An 18,288-nucleotide genomic window follows, 5' to 3' on the forward strand; every position below is an offset into this window, starting at 1 on the left:
AACATGCTACTAAATAACAACTGGGTCAAAGAAGAAATAAAAGGAGAGCTCAAAAGATACATAGAGACAAATAAGAATGAAAATATAACACATCAATACTTTGGAGATACAGCAATAGCAGTAATAAGAGGGAAGTTTATATCACTATAGGCCTATCTCAAGAAATAAGAAAAATCCCAAATAAACAACTTAACATTATATCTTATAGGAAAAAAAGAATGATTAAAGCTCAAAGTCAGGAGAAAGAACAAAAATAATAAATATTAGACCACAATTAAATGAAACAGAAAACAAAACAGTAATAGAAAAAAATTAATGCAACAAAGAGTGGGTTCTTTGAAAAGATTAATTGACAAACCTCTAGCTAGACTCACTAAGGGAAAAAGAGAAAAGACTCAAATAAACACAATCAGAAATGAAAAAGAAGTTATGGTGGACACCATAGATATACCACGGATCATACAAAAATACCATGAAAGAATATACGCAACCAAATTCAATAACCTAGAAGAAATGGACACATTCTTAGAAATACATACCCTCCCTAGACTGAAACACAAAGAACTGCAAAATCTAAATAGTCCAATCAACAGTAAGGAAATTAAAACAATCACCAAAAGCCTCCCAAAAAGTAAAAGTCCAGGACCAGATGGCTTCACTAACGAATTCTACCAAACATTCAAAAAAGATTTAATACCCATCCTTCTCAAAGTCTTCCAAAAAATTGAAAAAAGGCAATACTTCCTAACTCATTTTATGAAGCCAACATGTATCCTGATACCAAAATCTGGCAAGGAAAAAAAAAGAAAGAAAGAAAACTGCAGACCAACCTCTCCGGTGAATACAAATGCAAAAATCCCAAACAAAATACTAGCAAACTGAATACAATAATAAATTAAAAAAATAATATATCACGATCAAGTGGGGTTCATTCTTGGGGTGCAGGGATGGTTCAACATATGCAAAATGAGCAACGTGATAACAAAATTAACAAAATAAAGGATAAAAATCATAATCATATCAATAGATACAGAAAAGGCATTTAACAAGATACAACATCCATTAATTACTAAAACACTCAATAAAATGGGTATAGAAGGAAAGTACCTCAACGTAATAAAGGCCACATATGACAAAACCTCAGCTGATATACTCAGTGGTGAAATCTGAAAGCTTTTCCTCTGGGATCAGGAACAAGACAGGAATGCACCCTCTCACCCTGTTATTCCACACAGTATTGGAAGTCCTAGCCAAAACAATGAGTCAAGAGAAATAAATAAAAGGCATCCAAAATGGGAATTAAGAAGTTAAATTGTCACTTTTTGCGGATGACATGATTCTTTATATAGAAAACCCTAGAGACTCCACCAAAAAACTATTAGAAACAATAATCAAATACAGTAAAGTTGTAGGATACAACATCAATGTATAAAAATCCTTTGCATTTCTATATACTAACAATGAAGTTTCAGAAAAAGAAATGAAAAAAACAATTCCTTTTGCAATTGCAGCAAGAAGAATAAAACATCTAAAGATTAACTTAACAAAGGGGATGAAGGACCTGTACACAGAAAACTATAAGACATTGTTGAAAAAAAATTGAAATAGACACAAAGAAATGAGAGATATTCTATGTTCATGAAATGGCCATATTCCCTAAAGCAATATATAAATTTAATGCAATCTCGGTCAAAATCCCAATGGCATTTTTTTCAAGAAATAGAACAAAAAATCATCAGATTTATATGGAACAACAAAATACCCCAAATAGTCAAAGCAATCCTGAGAAAAAAGAACAAGGCCGGAGGTATCACACTTCTGACTTCAAATTTTGTTACAAAGCAACAGTAATTAAAACAGCAGGGTATTGGCAGACAAACAGACACACAGACCAATAGAACAGAGTTGAGAACCCAGAAATAAACCCACATATATATGGGCAAATAATTTTTGACAAAGGATCCAAAAACATACAATGGAGAAAAGAAAGCCTATTTCAAAGTAACTCAAAATGGATCAAAGTCCTAAATAGAAGACCTGAAACAATGAATTTCACAGAAGAAAGCGTAGATACTAAACTAATGAACCTTGGTTTCTGAGAGAATTTTATGAATTTGACCTCAAAGTTAAGGTAAGTAAAAGCAAAAATAAATGAATAGGACTATATCAAACTAAAAAGTTTCCACACAGCAAAAGAAACCATCGACAAAACAAAGAGGCAACCAACCAAATGGGAGAAGATATTTGCAAACACCTCCAATAAGGAGCTAATATCCAAAATATATAAAAAAAACTCATACAACTTAACAACCACAACAACAAAAACAATCCAATTAAAAAATTGGCAGAGGACATGAACAGACCCTTCTCCCAAGAAGACATACGAACAGCCAACAGATATATGAAAAGATGTTCAACTTCACTAGCTACTAGGGGGATTGAAATCAAAACCACAATAAGATACTACTTCACACCTGTCAGAATGGCTATTACCAACAAGACAAGTAATAATAAGTGTTGGAAAGGTTGTGGAGAAAAAGGAACCCTCATACACTGCTGGTGGGAATTTAAATTGGTACAGCCACTATGGAAAACAGTATGAAGGTTCCTCAAAAAATTTAGAATAGATTTACCATATGACCCAGCAATCCCGCTGGGTATCCACCACAAAAATTTGAAAACATTTATTCATAAAGATACATGTACCCTTATGTTCATTTCAGCACTATTCACAGTTGCCAAGACATGGAAACAACCTAAATGTCCTTCGATAGAGGATTGGGTAAAGATGTGGTACATATACACATGTATATATACATATATACTCCCCAGCCATAAGAAAAGATGAAATACTGCCATTTGCGGCAACACAGATGGATCTCAAGAATATCATGCTAAGCAAAATAAGTCAAATGGAAAAAGTCAAGAACCATATTTCACTCATATGTGGAATATAAAACTGAATATAAAAGCAACAAGTGAACAAAGACAAACAAACAAAAACTCATAGACACAGAAAGTAGTATGGTGGTTACCAGTGGGAAAGGTGGGTGAGAGGGAGGTAAGAAAAGGACAAAGGGGGTCAAATATATGGTGACGGAAGGAGGCTTGACTTTGGGTGGTGAACACACAAGCAATAATATACAGATGATGTATTATAGAATTGTATACTTCAAACCTATATAATTTTATTAATCAATGTTAACCCAATAAATTTAATTTAAAAAAATTTAAAGTGGCATTTTCCTAGTTCACCTGGATTAAGAAACATCCATAATTACACAAGATGTGGTTTTCATGAGCAGAATCAAGGAAGCTACATTCATATTCGGTGTTGATGCAAAACTGCCAAATGATTTGCCCGAAAATTTACATTTTTCTCTCCAACTAAGTTGATTTTCTTAGATCCAGGAAGTATGCATTATTCATCCAGGTAGTATCTAGCAAATATAGAGTATGCAATAAATACTTATTGATCTAAATATACTTGAACGGGCACATAGCACAGCACTAGGCTCATGGAAGACACTCAAATATTTTTTGAATGAATGAACCAGAGGAAGTTTGATGGAAACTAGTTCCAGGTGATCTGTCTTCCAGGTTGTCATCAAGATTAAGAAAAATATACATGGAGCACAGAATGGATACCATCCCAAAGTAATACACACACATACATATCTAATATATGCATTCACATATACAATCTGAAGCAATCTCAATAATTAACATTCAAATGTAACAAGAGCTTTATAGAAGAAAGACCAGCAATTTATATAGATAATGACCCTGTTAGGCAAATTGCCTTAGATCTAACCCACCATTTATAACATCCTTGATCAGTCTGGAGAGAGAAATTTTCCTCGATTTGTGTATATTTGTAAAAATTTATGTAGTTTTAGCTTTTAAATCTGAAAAAACTGTTAAGTTTTCTGACATGTCTACTTAGATCTGAACTCCTGTATCTCCACTCACCAAATTCAAATCTAAGTAACCATGTGTCAGCATCATTTCTCATCACTGGACCTGAGAGCTGAGCTCAGTCCTCTCACATAACTTTATTATTCCTAAGATCTTTCAAGACATTTGAAAGCTCCTCAAACTCTCGCATTCTTCTCAGGCCCTGCCTAGTCCAAACACGATGGCAAACAGGTTCCAGGATGGTTATGTGAAGCACTGAAATGAAAGGGGATCACCTCTTTCTACTCAGCCTAATGTGTCCATCTTAAGAAAGATGATAAGTATTATAGAAAGGGGTAACCTACTCGTATGCTGTAATCAAGGATACTGTTCACCATGGTAGAAATATGTGTGAAATTTCCCCAAAATTTGTTTCACTTTTCATTATTTCTCAACACTGATTTCTGTTCATAAGTAAGCTATATGGGAACATTTCATTTAGGATAGTATATTTAGGTATTCTGCAATAGCCCCAAGTAAGGTCAGTTCCACTGAGGCATACTACAAAACAAAATAAAACATTTAAAATTCATCCAAAAAAGTTCATAATTCAGAGGAGATCATACATAGTTTCACAGAGGGAATGTAGATGTTATGCTGAGATTTGTCAAATTGTTAAGGAAAATAAATCAGGACCTGAAGAAGAAATTCCTGTCTCCTAAGGCTGACCGAAGTAGGGGTAAGCAGACCACCTTGCCTCTGCCAAGAATGTTCTTCCCACAGCAATTAAAAATTCTGGGTGGAATACTGAAAACATCTTTTTTTTAGTGCACTTATGGGCTCACCAAGGGAATAAAGAATCCTCAAAGCCCAAAATTCAAGAGAAAGAGAAAACCTAAGGAAGCAGAGCTCCAAAGTTGGTATTTACTCTGAGGGCCAAACACCAGACTCCTTGAACTTCATTTTCTGGCCTTAGAGGGAATAAGGGAAAATCTAAAGTGGAATGTCTAATAGGGAATACCCTCCCTCCATAAAGCTGCACAAAAGTCTAGCTCGCAATGTCAGGATGCACTAGAAATCAGCCAACCCCAGCCCAAGAAGGCAGCATGTCCTAAATGTTGTCACTAGATTGAAGGGAGGGAAATCTCCCTTGAGAATACTTAACAAAAGCTGATTCTTTCAAGAGTTTGTAGCCCAAATACATGATAATTTGGTGGACTGGAAAATCTTAAATAGAAACGTTAAGATAAAATGGTCCCACCTGGGTAGTGCCCCAGATACCCAGCAGAAGTGCATGCAAATCCTCTCTGAAGGAACCCACCTTCAACACAGTCCTCAAAGACTCCAGTGGATAAAATACTAAGAAATATGAACTCAGTGTCAAAAATCCCAAATCACAGAATTTAAGGCTCCGTGAATGACAGCAAGCAGAAATAACACACAACATAAACTTACCTATGAACTTCAGATACTGGAAAAAATGTGCTAGTATGTTTACTATGTTTAAGAAATAAAAGGAGGATTGAACATATAACTAAGAAGAAAAAGACTTTGAAAAGAAAATTTTAAATAGAACCCTTAGAAATGAAAATTATAGTAATTAAATTTTCAAACTCAATGAACTAGTTTACTATATGATTATACCTACTGAAAGAAAAATTCATGAAATGGACTATAATGCTGAAGAAATTAGCTAGGAAAGAGGTTGAAAATGCAAAAGAGATGTTTAAAAGCAGAGAGGATAAAGAGAGATACAATGGGAGATCTAGGCCAGAGAAGTCAGGCAAGAAAAAAAAATAAAATGAGTATTAGAAAGGAAGAAACAAAACTTTATTTGCATATAATATAATATTTATATAAAAACCTCCTCCCAAAAATACTGATTTTTTTTAATTAATAATAGAACTTAACATGGGACTTGAATATAAAATTAATTGCCATTCTAAACCAACAGCAGAAAGTTAAAAAGTGTACTTTTTTTAGAAAGATATCACTTATAGCATTTTAAAAATGTGAAGAATCTAGGAATAAATAAACCAAAATATCTCCATGAGAAAAAAATTATAAACTTTATTAATAGACATTAAAAATACCTAAATAAATTAAGACATATGTTTAAAAAGTATAAAAAGAATCATTACTATATAGATGTCAGTTCTCCCCAATTTAATTTATAGATGAAAATCAATTTCAATCAAAAATCTATAGAAAGTCTTACAAGTCTTGACAAGCTAATTCTAAAACTACATATGGAAGAAAAAGCAGCAAATAATGTTAAGATATGCCTGAAGAAGAAAACTAGGTGGGAGAAATTGTTTTATTAAAATGCATATAAAGCTGTACTAATTAATATTGGGTCACCGGAAAAGTCATGACATATTTTTCTATGTTTTTCATTGCAAAAACGTGTCATGACTTTTCCGACGACCCAATATATTGTGGCATTGGATCGGAATAGACAAATATATCACTAGAACAGGATGGAGAACCCAGAAACAGCCCCATGTGTTTGGAAGAGCTGTCATTACAGAGCAGTGGAAGAAACCTGGACTAATGGATTACACTAGAACAATTAGTGTATTAACAAGGGGGTGATGAATCTCACCATATACACAAAACTCATTTCTATAATATATGGATAAAAAATTTAAATGTAAAAGGTAAAACCATAAAATGTTTAGGTGACAATCTAGAAGATTATCTTTATGAATTTAGGGTAGGGAAGGATTTCTTAAAGTGTGCACGTGTGTGTGTGTGTGTGTGTATGTGTGTGTGCATGCATGCACATACACATATACATCTAACCATAACATACAGGATAAATTTGACTACATTAAAATTAAGAACTTTTGTTCACCGAAAGTCACCATTAAGAGAGTAAAACAGCAAAGCACAGGGTAAGGAACTGACAAAGTGACAAAATGTTTATATCTAGACTATATAAAGAATATTACAAATGAATAAGAAAAAGACAAACAATCCAATAGAAAAGAGAGCCAAAATATGAACAGGGATTTCATGGAAGAGAAAAATAAAAATGTTCAATAAACAAAGCAAAAGATATCAATATCTTTAGTAATTAGGAAAGTGCAAATTAAAACCATAATAAGATACGACTTCACTCCTGCCAGATCTGCAAAAATTTAAAAATCACATTATCAAGTGTTGGCAAGGATGTAGGAAAACAGAAACAGTTATATCTGCTGGTAGGAGTGTAAATTTATTTTTAAAAATCACTTTGGCATCATCTAGTGAGGCTGAAGGTGTACATCAACTCCAACTCCTAGACTAGAGAAATTCTTGCCCATAGGAACCAAGTAACATGTATGAGAATGTTAAGAGAGCCACTGTTTGCTGGGGGTGGGGTGCAGGTAGCCAGAACCAATTCAATGGCCATCAACAGACAAACAGATAAATCAATTATGCTGTCTCATATAATGGAATTCTTTGCAGCTGTAAATGCAACAAAGCGGATGAAACTTAGAAAGGTGTTGAATTAAAGAAGTCACCAAAGAATACTTATAATACGATTCCATTTCTTCAAAGGTCAAAAACATGTAAATAAAATAATATATAATTTGTGGACAGAGGTGTATGTAGTAAAACTATAAAGAAAAACAAGGGAATAATAAACTCAAAATTCAGGGTTATGATTACTCTGACTATGGAAAGAAGGGCTTGGAACTAGAGGGACACAAAGGAGACTTCAAAGATACTAAAATACAAGTTCTTTAACTGGGTCATGAATTCCTGGGAATTTATTTTATTGTCATTCTTCAGCATTTAAATATATTTCATACATACTTTTGTGTCTGCAATATTTCATTTAAATTTTTTAAAAAAAGACAAATAAATGACAGAGGAAATATTTGTCACATGTTTAAAACAAAGGATTAAAACAAAATTATCCCCTACCAATTACTAAGAGAAAAGGAAAACAACGCCATAAAAAAATGAGCAAAGGACATGAACATGCAGATCACACAATAAGAAATACAAATGGCTAATAAATATATGAAAAGCCTTTCAACTTCACTAGTCATAATAATGCAAATGAACCAGAGCTATATTTCACCCATCAGATTGGAAGTATCTTTTATAATGTAATGCTATCAGGATTAATAAGGATATGAAGAATGAACTGACAAAGTCCTGTGGAGGGCAATTTGATATTATCTATCAAAATTTGAAATGTAAATACTCTTCCACCCAGCAATTCCATATCTAGGAATCTATCCGATAGAAATGCACATACATTTTGTCAACTTGGATATAAATTGTGCATTGTAGCATTATTTGTAATAATGGAAAATTGGAAACAACGTAAATGCCCATCAATAAATAGTTAAATTAGAACACAAGTGCATTTTATCATTTTGAAATGTTTTTAACGGCAAGTAGAAATTGTGCCTTAGATAAATAGGGGCTTGTTTTTATCACATAACAAAAGTCTGGATAAAACTAGTGCCAGTGTTGGTTCAGCTACTTCATGTTGTCATCAAGGACCCAGGGTCTTTTCACCCTGCTCCTCCATCCTTGTGTGTTGACAGGATTATTGTTCTCAGCTCTTCACTCTCTCCCTCTGCAGTATAACTGCGCAATGTGCTAAAATGGGTTGATGTTGGATTTGGCCTTTCAACATGCACTAGTCAGGTGAATATAAGGTGGAAGTAACTGCGTATGCTAATTCTAAGGCAAGGTCTTAAAAGGTATCTCACGTTTCTACTCACTCTCTTGCACTGCTGTGATCCATCATAAAAAGAACTACCTTAAGGTGCCACTGACACAGAAGAATGAGAAAATACATAGAATACACCCGAACTCACAACTTGGCGCCAAGCCCAGCCAGTCTCAGGTGAGCCCAGCAGAGCCAGAGATAACTCTCACACCTGTGAGCAAGAAAATAAACGTTTATTGTAATCCACTGAGATTTTGAGGTTGTTCGTTAGACAGCAGAATTGACTAATACACTTTGCATGTTGGCTTTCCATCCTTATGCCTGTGGCCTTAGAGTCTCGAGAAAGAGAACCGTGACTGGCTGGAGAAAGGGCCTACCTTCTCTGAAATCCACGGTTCTCTGCCCTGTACCTGGAAAAAAATCAGAGGTTGCTGGCAAAGCATGTATAACTGTGGTGTCTACCATACATATGATGTGATATAGGGTAGAGGTCAAATAGAATATGGTAAATTTATGTGTAGTGACATGAAAAAAAAAATCTCAAAGATCTATCATTCAAAAAGAAGAGCAAATTATAAAACAATACATATAATAATCGCACTTATGTTAAAAAATAAGAAATACAAGTTTGTTTAGGTGCATATATATGTATGTAAATACACAGAAAGGGTCTAAAAATATATATACCAAATTATTTCACAGCAGTCACAGCTTAGGAGGAGGTGGTTTGGGAGTAGGGTGTGTTTAAAGGGACCTCCTCTATTTACTCTATGTACTTCTACATCATTGGAATTTTTAAGAACATACAATAATTTATGGATTACTTCTTTAAAAATTTACTTATTAAAAAAATAAATGCTGTATACATGAGAGAACTGAACAATGACAAAGAATATGAGCTAGAAGAAGGTGTCTATTTTTCTTTTTTTTAATGCGAAGGGTAAAAAAGGTTTTTCTCTATAATTCAGTCAATTTCTGGCTCCTAGGAAGAAAATAAAATCACTGAGACAAGCTGTTCTGTTTGCCCATTGTCATGTCTTTGATACAGAAATCCCCTTTAAAGTCTTATCTCTCTTGTTAACAACAGTTTCATTAAGAATGTTAAGCATGAATCTCTGTATACCCTAGCTTTTCCTAACTGTCCAATTCAGAAACTAGATTATTTATTGTTTGAATTGTTTGTTGCGAAATGCATGGTCTTACACTCATCCTTGCCACCACCTATCAGACACGTAGGCATTTTTTGTGTAAATTCCATCTGCCTGAAATGCAATCATTCTTCACTTTAAAAGCCATGTGTATAAAATTAAAGATGTTACCAAATCTAAAGACAGCTGAAAAAATACACCATACCTGAAGTTTAAAAACAGTTTCTGCTAGGAAGTATTTCTATATTCTAAGCACTCTTTTTAATGTAAGAAAGATTTCTGAATTAACCAAATGAGATAAAGGAAGGCACTTGTTTCTTTTATAAAAGTTCCTATAATAATTATGTTTTTACTATAATAATTCTTATGGAAACTTCTTGATTTTATAAAAAATAATTATAAATTGAAACCCTAAAATACTTTTCATTTGAATTCCATTTATTAAGAGCAGAACTAAGAACTAAACTGGGAGCTGGTTTCCAAAAGAGATGATTAAGTTGCACTTCCTCCTCACAAAGGGCTTATAATTCGGTAAGAGACACAGAAGTAAAAATAGATGAATTTAATAAAATGAGTAACCAGCTTTAAAAGGGTGGAAGTGTAATGAGACAGAGAAAATTGTATTTTCTAAAACTCCTCTCAGGGAAAATATTATACGAGAATGGAAAAAATATTTGGCTAAGCAGCTTTGGGGAGAGTTCTGGGGATGGGGATAGAAGAAAAGTATCTGAGCAGCAACAGGTGATTGCTAATGGCCTCCTACCCCACACTGCAGTTTCGTCCTGTAGAGTGTGTATTAGGAGGTGTTCCCCAGTGGTCGTTCTGCCTTTTGCCCTCCTCTCTGCTCCAAACAAGCGTGACAAAGCATAAGGAGAGGTCAATGTCATGTTTTACATTTTGAAACCCTCTGAAGCACTTTTATTTTCATCTTTGCTGCAAAGAAACAGCACACCGAGTGAGTTTAATGCCAGAAACATACAGAGGTCTATATTGTGTAGACAAACGCTTTTTCATAGCATCCAGTTAAATTTGTGATCTTCCACTGTACTGTCTCATCCCTGAGAGACTGGCACTTCTCTCCTGAGCTCCGTCCATCATCTCCAGAGTTAATCTCCTCGTCTTCCCCCAACAAGGCTAACTTCCTTATCTTAGCAAGTAAAATACCACCAACCACTTTACCCACAGCAGAAACATGGGAGTCAGTCTTCATTCCTCTCAGCCGCCCCCTCTACAGTGAGTAACTGTTTGACCATTTCTACCTACTAAGCAGCTTTCAAATGCAACTCTAAACTCCATGCTCCACGTTACTGCCTTAGTTCAGATCCTTATCATTTCTCCTTCCTTCCCACAGTGGTTCTCTGTGTGGTGTCTCTGCCCCAGGCTCATCAGCCTCTAGCTATTCATATTTCTACTGATGCCAACTGATCTTTCTAAAATGGTCATTGGATTATGTTGTATTAAAATTCTTCAGGGTTGGGGCTGGCCAAGTGGCTCAGTTAGTTAAGAGTGGGAGCTCTGAGCAACAGCATCACCAGTTTGATTTCCACATGGGCCAATGAGCTGCTCCCGAGCTGAGCTGCCCCTGAGCTGCCAACAGGTGGCAAGATTGCTCAGTGGTTAGAGCACATGCTCCTAACAACAAGGTTTCTGGTTCAACTCCTGCATGGGATGATGGGCTATGCTCACCATCTAAGATAGAACCTGTACAGCACCTTGAGCTGTCGGGCAGCCAGATGGCGACTGGACTTGAAGCTGAGCTAGCTGCACCCTCCACAACTAAGAATGAAGGACTACAACTTGGCTGTTCCCCTTCCCCAATCCCCCAACACTGTTCCCCTTCCCCAATCTCCAATAAAAAAATCTTTAAAAAAAAAATTCTTCAGGGCTATCATTGACCAACACAAAGTTCAAATCCTTTAACATGGTGTATGAAGTGCATGATGAACTGTCCCAGCCAGGCTTTCAGTCTCATCTCCCATCAAGACCTATCCTAGCCCTATTAAATGACTCATGAATGCCACACATGCCTTCTCTGGGCTAGATGCTGTAGTGAGCACTGGAGACATGACAGTGAACAGGAAGCAGGGCCTCAGCCCTCATGGAACTTAGAGTGCCCTTGTAGGTCCTTGAAGGCAGCACACCCTTTCGGCCTCTGTACATCCATACAAGCTGCTTCATCTGCCCCCAGTCCTGGCTTATCAGAGACATAACCTCACTGGCCCAGCCCATGGCTGGCTGGATAACCTTGAGAAAATTACTTCACTTCTCTGAGCTTCAGTCCTGCATCTATAACATGAGTAGGCAGCAGAAACGATCTCTAAAAACTTTTCCCAATTTCTCTGAAGTTATAAATTTTAAGAATAATTTTAAATTTCAAAATTATACCAGAGTCTTCTAAAATGTCTCAACAAGTAGCGATGTTTAAACTACTGTAAGCAGCACTGTTGACGTGTCAAAATTGCTGACTTTTCTTCTACTATAACAAAAGAAAGGGTTCATATACCAAGCAAGATATGCCCTCCATGGACTCTTAAGCTCGGACTCATAATAAGGTGCCTTATTATGGTGCTGTTTTATTTAACTACAGTACTTTGTTAATTAGAAAGCACTAAAAGTGCTTCTGTCATTCTATTAACTGTATGGTATGCTATTTTTCCATGAAGTCATTATATGAATGCATTCCCTGAATTTCAAGGGAAGGGAAGGTGACCTCACCTCTGAAAGGCTGTTTCTTTTGCATCTGACAAAAGAAAGTGGGCCTTTGGCATTTTTTTCCTGGACACCCGGAATCCAAATTTATACCACTGAATTACAAATAAATCTCTTGGAACAGGATCAGACAGTGCCAATGCTATCTTCAGCCCAAAATAAATCTAGCTTTGATGTAAATTTTTTTTTGCTTTGATGTATTTTTAACCTAGATTCATAAGTTAACCTTCAGAGAAAAAAATCTTTATTTTGAGGTAGAACAAAATTGTGAAACTCATATATAATTAAACAAATCACCAACAGTTTTTATTTTGATTCCTTCAATGGACTTTTAAAGGAAAAAGGTTCTTATCCAAGCACATTTAAAAGTGTATTATTCTTAATATTACTGCACGGGTTTCAATTTCCTGGCTTTGATATTGAACTTGGGTTATATTGTATACTTAGAATTTTGCGACGAGATGAAGGCTGAGCGGTTGCAGCCGCGTTGCGGACCTCCAGGAGCAGGCGGCCTCTCCACATAGAGTACCGGAGGAGATTCAAAATTGAATCTCTTCTCCCTCTGTGCTCCGGTGAGATTTTTTGTTTGTTTGTTTGTTTGTTTGTTTAATCTTCAGCTATATTTTTTGGCTTCATGAGGAAACTTATCAAAGACAACAGCCAGCAATGTCCAATAAGACAATCCTCGCTTCATGAACTCCTTTGTATTCATTGGGAATCTCAATACTCTTGTGGTCACGAAATCCGATGTGGAGGCAGTCTTCTCAAAAATATAGCAAATCTGTGGGTTGTTCCGTTCATAAGGGCTTTGCCTTCATTTAATACATTAATGAGAGAAATGCCCGGGCTGCTGTGACAGGAGACGATGGCAGAACGATTGCTGACCAGGTTTTAGGTATTAACCTGGCTGCAAAGCCAAAAGTGAACCGAGGAAAAGCAGGTGTGAAACAATTGGCCTCGGAGATGTACCTACCAGTCAGTGCCTCCTCCGTCCCCTCTACTCAGCTCCTCTTTTGACTTGGACTGTGGCTTTCAACGGGATTATTATGACAGGATGTACAGTTACCCAGCACATGTTCCTCCTCCTCCCCCTGCTGCTCGGGCTGTAGTGCCCTCCAAACACCAGCATGTATCAGGAAACACCTCAGGAAGGGGCAAGAGTGGCTTCAGTTCTAAGAGTGGACAACAAGGATCTTCATGCAAGTCTGGAAAGTTGAAAGGAGATGACCCTCAGACCATTAAGACGGAACTGGCCCAGATAACACAAAAAGTGGATTCTCTACTGTAAGTCCTGAGAAATAAAAAAATGAAAAGGAACAGGGCAAACAAGGAGTAGAGGTGAAGAATGATAAGTCAAGAGAGGGGCAGAGCAGCAGCTCCCTGGAGAAAGATGAGACTGACCTGAAGAAGATGGAGTCTGAGAGGGTGCAGATGACTCTGCTGAGGAGGAGGACCTACTGGTGATGATAATACTGAAGATGGGGGACAACTTGCTGGAGTTAATGAAGGATGTTGAAAAAACAGGCTGGGGGAGAAGAGGATGACAGCGACAGCGCCAATGGCGAGGGTGACCCTTAAGCACATAGTGGGGTTTAGAAATCTTGTCTTATTATTTCTTTATCTGGGCGCTTGTCTAAGATCAAACTTTTCACCAGATCCTCTCCCCTAGTATCTTCAGCACATGCTCACTGTTCTCCTCATCCTGTCCTTCCCATGTTTGTTCATTCATATTGCCCTGCACCCAGTCCCATCTTCACTTCCTTTGACGCTCCGAGCAGTCATGTCAAGTCTTACCCTTTAATTTTTGCTTTTAATTTTGATACCTCTTTAGGACTTAATAAAAAGGATGAATGGCTTTTATCAACTGTCTCCAAAATAATCTCTTGTTATGCAGGGAGTACAGTTCTTTCCATTTGTACATGAGTTTCAGTAGTTAATTGTTCCCCTAACTGCAATGGTAATCTTATTAGTTGAGTAGCACCTGAGAGCAGCTTTGAGTTAGAGGTATGTTTGTTATACCCCATATAGGAGTGCTGTGTGGGGCTATTCAACACAGTATAACAATGTATTTTTGTAAATGAGAGCTAGCATGTCAAATGCATCCTCTAGGAAAATAATTAGTGTAATAATCTTAAGATATGTATTCTAAAATTGATACTATGGCTTATTTTTGTGAACAGTCTGATGTTTGGGACTTTCTTTCTCAAAATAAACACATCCTTATTAAACTAGGAATTTGAAGGAAAAAAACAAGTAACTGATATAGTTGAGGGAAGTTGGCTGAAGTGTACATGTGACTCTCTGTACTATTTTTGCAATTTCTTATGAGTTTATAATTATTTCAAAATAAAAAGTCAGGGTCCGCCTCATGAATTAATGAATCTAGTCTGTAATCCCCAGTGGCTGCTAACAACACAGAAAGAGAGACAACTAGATATGATGCACCTCCTGATGGAAGCACATAGCACCATCCATGAAGGAGTCTCACCGCGGCAAACGTGAGTGTGATCAAACCTCCATCCAACAACCAATTCATAAGAAATACAGAGAGCAGAGGAATGTGTTAAGAGACTTCACAGGAGTGTGCAATCAGCAAGATCCAGACTATGGAAATTCTACAGAACAAATTATTTTAGTTCTTCAACAAATAAATTGCAAAGAAAGACAAAGAGATAGAGGGAGACAGAGACACAGAAATATAGGGGAATCTGTAGATAAAAAGAGGCTTAAATATGTATCAACCAATTGTGATGCATGGACTGTATTTAGATCCTGGTTCAAACAAGCTGTAAGACTGAAAAATCCTATAGCATTTGAAAGATAATTGGGCATTTTAACACTCATTGGGTATCTTATGATATTAAGGAATTGTTAACTTTAAAATAAATAAATAAAGTCTAAATTATATATGTGTGTATATATGTGTGTTATATATAATATATATAACATATATATAATTATATAACATAATTATAATATATATAATATATAACACACACATATATACAGTATTTTTCCTATAGTATATTAATGGCATGTTCCTAGAATGTTTAAATGATTTTTGTATGGAGGGTGCAGTCCCTCCTGTAACTCCATACATTGTCAGAATTTGTCATAATTAGACACAATAATGAACCAAAGCACTGGCCTGCAGGGAGTACCTAGTCATCATGAGGAAAAGAAAAAAGAAAAGTTGAGAATTAGTCACTGATTAAATTTGTCCTCCTTTTCAAGTGAGATTCCACAGCCCTTCAATTGAAATATTAAACACTGCTTGGCAAAACTAAATACTAGATCAGTTTTTTTCATCAGCCTGGGTGGTTCCAGATGCAGGAGTGACGAGTGCCTGACTAGAAAACACTCTGCTCCCATAGCCTGGATAGGGTTGAGGAGAAGCTTCAATTACTGCTCTTGTTCTTGAGTATTTATTATCTGGACAAATTACCGCTTCCACCTAAGTTTCCTGCAGTTCTTCTTGGCAAACAGGTGAGTGTTTTTAGGGAAGTGCTGACTAAATTTTAAATTTAAAAGTCTCGATATTTTAAGTGTGTTTTCACCATTGCTCAGAAATTTTTCAGCAAAACTTCACTGAAGTTTTGTCTTTCAGAAATATTTGTCTTCATTATATTCAATGTCCTTTGGAATTTGAGTTCAAAGTTTAGTAAAACTAGTGTTCAGGAAATAGCTGAGATTTTATAAACACACCAAGCCTTCCCAAGGGTAGACTAAATTGGGGTGATTGCCCTAATCCTTCCATTGAAAGGGGCTGCTCAGCTGTAATAAAGAACTGAAGATCCCTTGGAGGACAGCAAGAGGGAGAAAAAGGAAGTGGCTCCCATGGCTGAGGAAGAGCTATGCAGACATATATAGAATTCATGGGTTTGCATATAAACCCAGATATCAGCCTCTGCCTGCCACCCACCCACCCATTCTAAGGCGACCTCTTTCCAGCATAGTTTTCCTTCGATCAGTTCCTGCATGGCATTCAAGCTGCAGCTGCTTCTCGGCACCAGGAGAGACGGTCGTTCACCACCAGCCACAGCCTGGAACCCCTGGACCATGACGCCTCCTGCTGCCTCAACATGGCTTCACCAGGTTGGTGAATGGGGCGGCCACATTTCCCTTTGCTGCCCACCCCTTTCTTTCCTTGCATCAACCATAAACCTAGCTCAGTGAGACTATTAGATTTTACTGAAATGATTGCTTGCAACAATGCAAACAATTGGCAATTAAATATTAAATATCCTGCTCTGAAAGACCTTTAGCCATTCCACTTCAATTCTTTATATGAGAAATATGTACTGATCATCTATCATATGCCAGATACTGTCATTCACTGTCAGCCACAGCTAAGCTTGGGGGTTATATTTAGTCAGGGTTAAACTGCAGATAACAGAAACCATACCAGCTAGTTTAAGCAGAGAGTGATTTGAAACAAAATTTAGATTCTCTTGAAAAAAAAAATCATTGAAAAAAGGAAGGGAATTCTTCAGGCTGAGCAAGGCAGTCACAGGAGTGTGCTGCTCAGCTCTCTCTTGGAGAAAGAACCTGCTCCAAGAAGTAGAGTCAGTTACAGCCTCCAGCTGCCACCATCAGGGTCCACCACAGCATGCACAGGAAGCCACACGCTCTCCAGAGCCTGAGCACAACAGCGGTCTAGACCATGCTATTTCTGCCTAGTGCCAAGCTCCCCTAATGAAGAGTCTTTGCTCAGAGAATCGCCATCAGCCCGGCCAAGACTTTCAAAGAGCTACACTGCACTCCTACTCCTCCCTTCCTCTCTAAATGTCAGAACTCCGTCATGGTCTGAAGCTCTCCCTGCCCACTCCTGCTGCCTCCCCCTTGGTTCTTCGCAGGCATTTGCCCCAATAAATTTCTTATACATCTAATTCCACCTTGACATCTGCTTCCCAGCCAACCTAGACTGACTCACTCCATTGCTGCCTCCGGGAACAACTCCCAGAACAATGCAATGAAACTGGTCCACCCAAGGGGCTACAGCTGCCACGGATCAGGAAGTCAGAGAACTGGGTAGCCACCACCTCAATGGCTGCGTTCACAGAACATAGTACCTCTGATGCTGTCTGAGCCACCACGTCCTGCTTCTCAACACCCACACAGTTTGGAAAAGACACCGAGGCCTCTACTCCAGTTGCCATGAGGAAAAAAAACCACCCACAGGGCCATGATTGCCAGGAAATAACAGAAACAGCAGAAATGTGCCTTCTTCCTCATCGTGTTCACTCTGGGCACCTCAGGGCACATGGTCAATGTTCAATCTCTACTGAGGTCCACTAGCAATCCAGAAGGTGCTTCTCAAAGGAATAGTTATCTGGAGAGGTTGGCAGAGCTTTGCCCAAAAGTCTAAAGGTCTGCACTAGTTAGTATTTGTCAATAGGGGCCTGCCACAGACTCTACTAGAACCATTATATGAGCTGGATCATGTTTGTCTTTTTCTTACTGATTTTAGGTATTCTATATATGTTCTGGAAATTAAGCCTATGTCAGGTTTATAGAATTAAAATTATCTTCTCCCAGGTCGTGACTTATCTTTTCATGTTATTTATGTGCTTTAAGATGAACAGAGTTATTGAGCGGCCAGGTGGCTCAGTTGGTTAGAACGTGTCCTCTTAACAACAAGGTTGCTGGTTCGACTCCCACATGGGATGGTGGGCTGCGCCCCCCACAACTAGATTGAAAGTGCTCTTAACAACAAGGTTGCTGGTTCGACTCCCACATGGGATGGTGGGCTCTGCCCCCCGCAACTAGATAGAAAATAGCAACTGGACTTGGAGCTGAGCTGTGCCATCCACAACTAGGATTGAAGGGCAACAACTTGACTTAGAGCTGATGGGT

The 18,288-nt window shown here is 37.4% G+C and overlaps 1 pseudogene; it reads left to right on the forward strand.

Moving 5' to 3' along the window:
- Positions 1-13,124: 13,124 nt before the first annotated feature.
- LOC109390716 (heterogeneous nuclear ribonucleoprotein C-like) lies at positions 13,125-14,010 on the forward strand (annotated as a pseudogene).
- Positions 14,011-18,288: the final 4,278 nt, after the last annotated feature.

This window comes from Hipposideros armiger, unplaced genomic scaffold (genome assembly GCF_001890085.2).
Source record: "Hipposideros armiger isolate ML-2016 unplaced genomic scaffold, ASM189008v1 scaffold_277, whole genome shotgun sequence".
Lineage (NCBI taxonomy): Eukaryota > Metazoa > Chordata > Mammalia > Chiroptera > Hipposideridae > Hipposideros > Hipposideros armiger.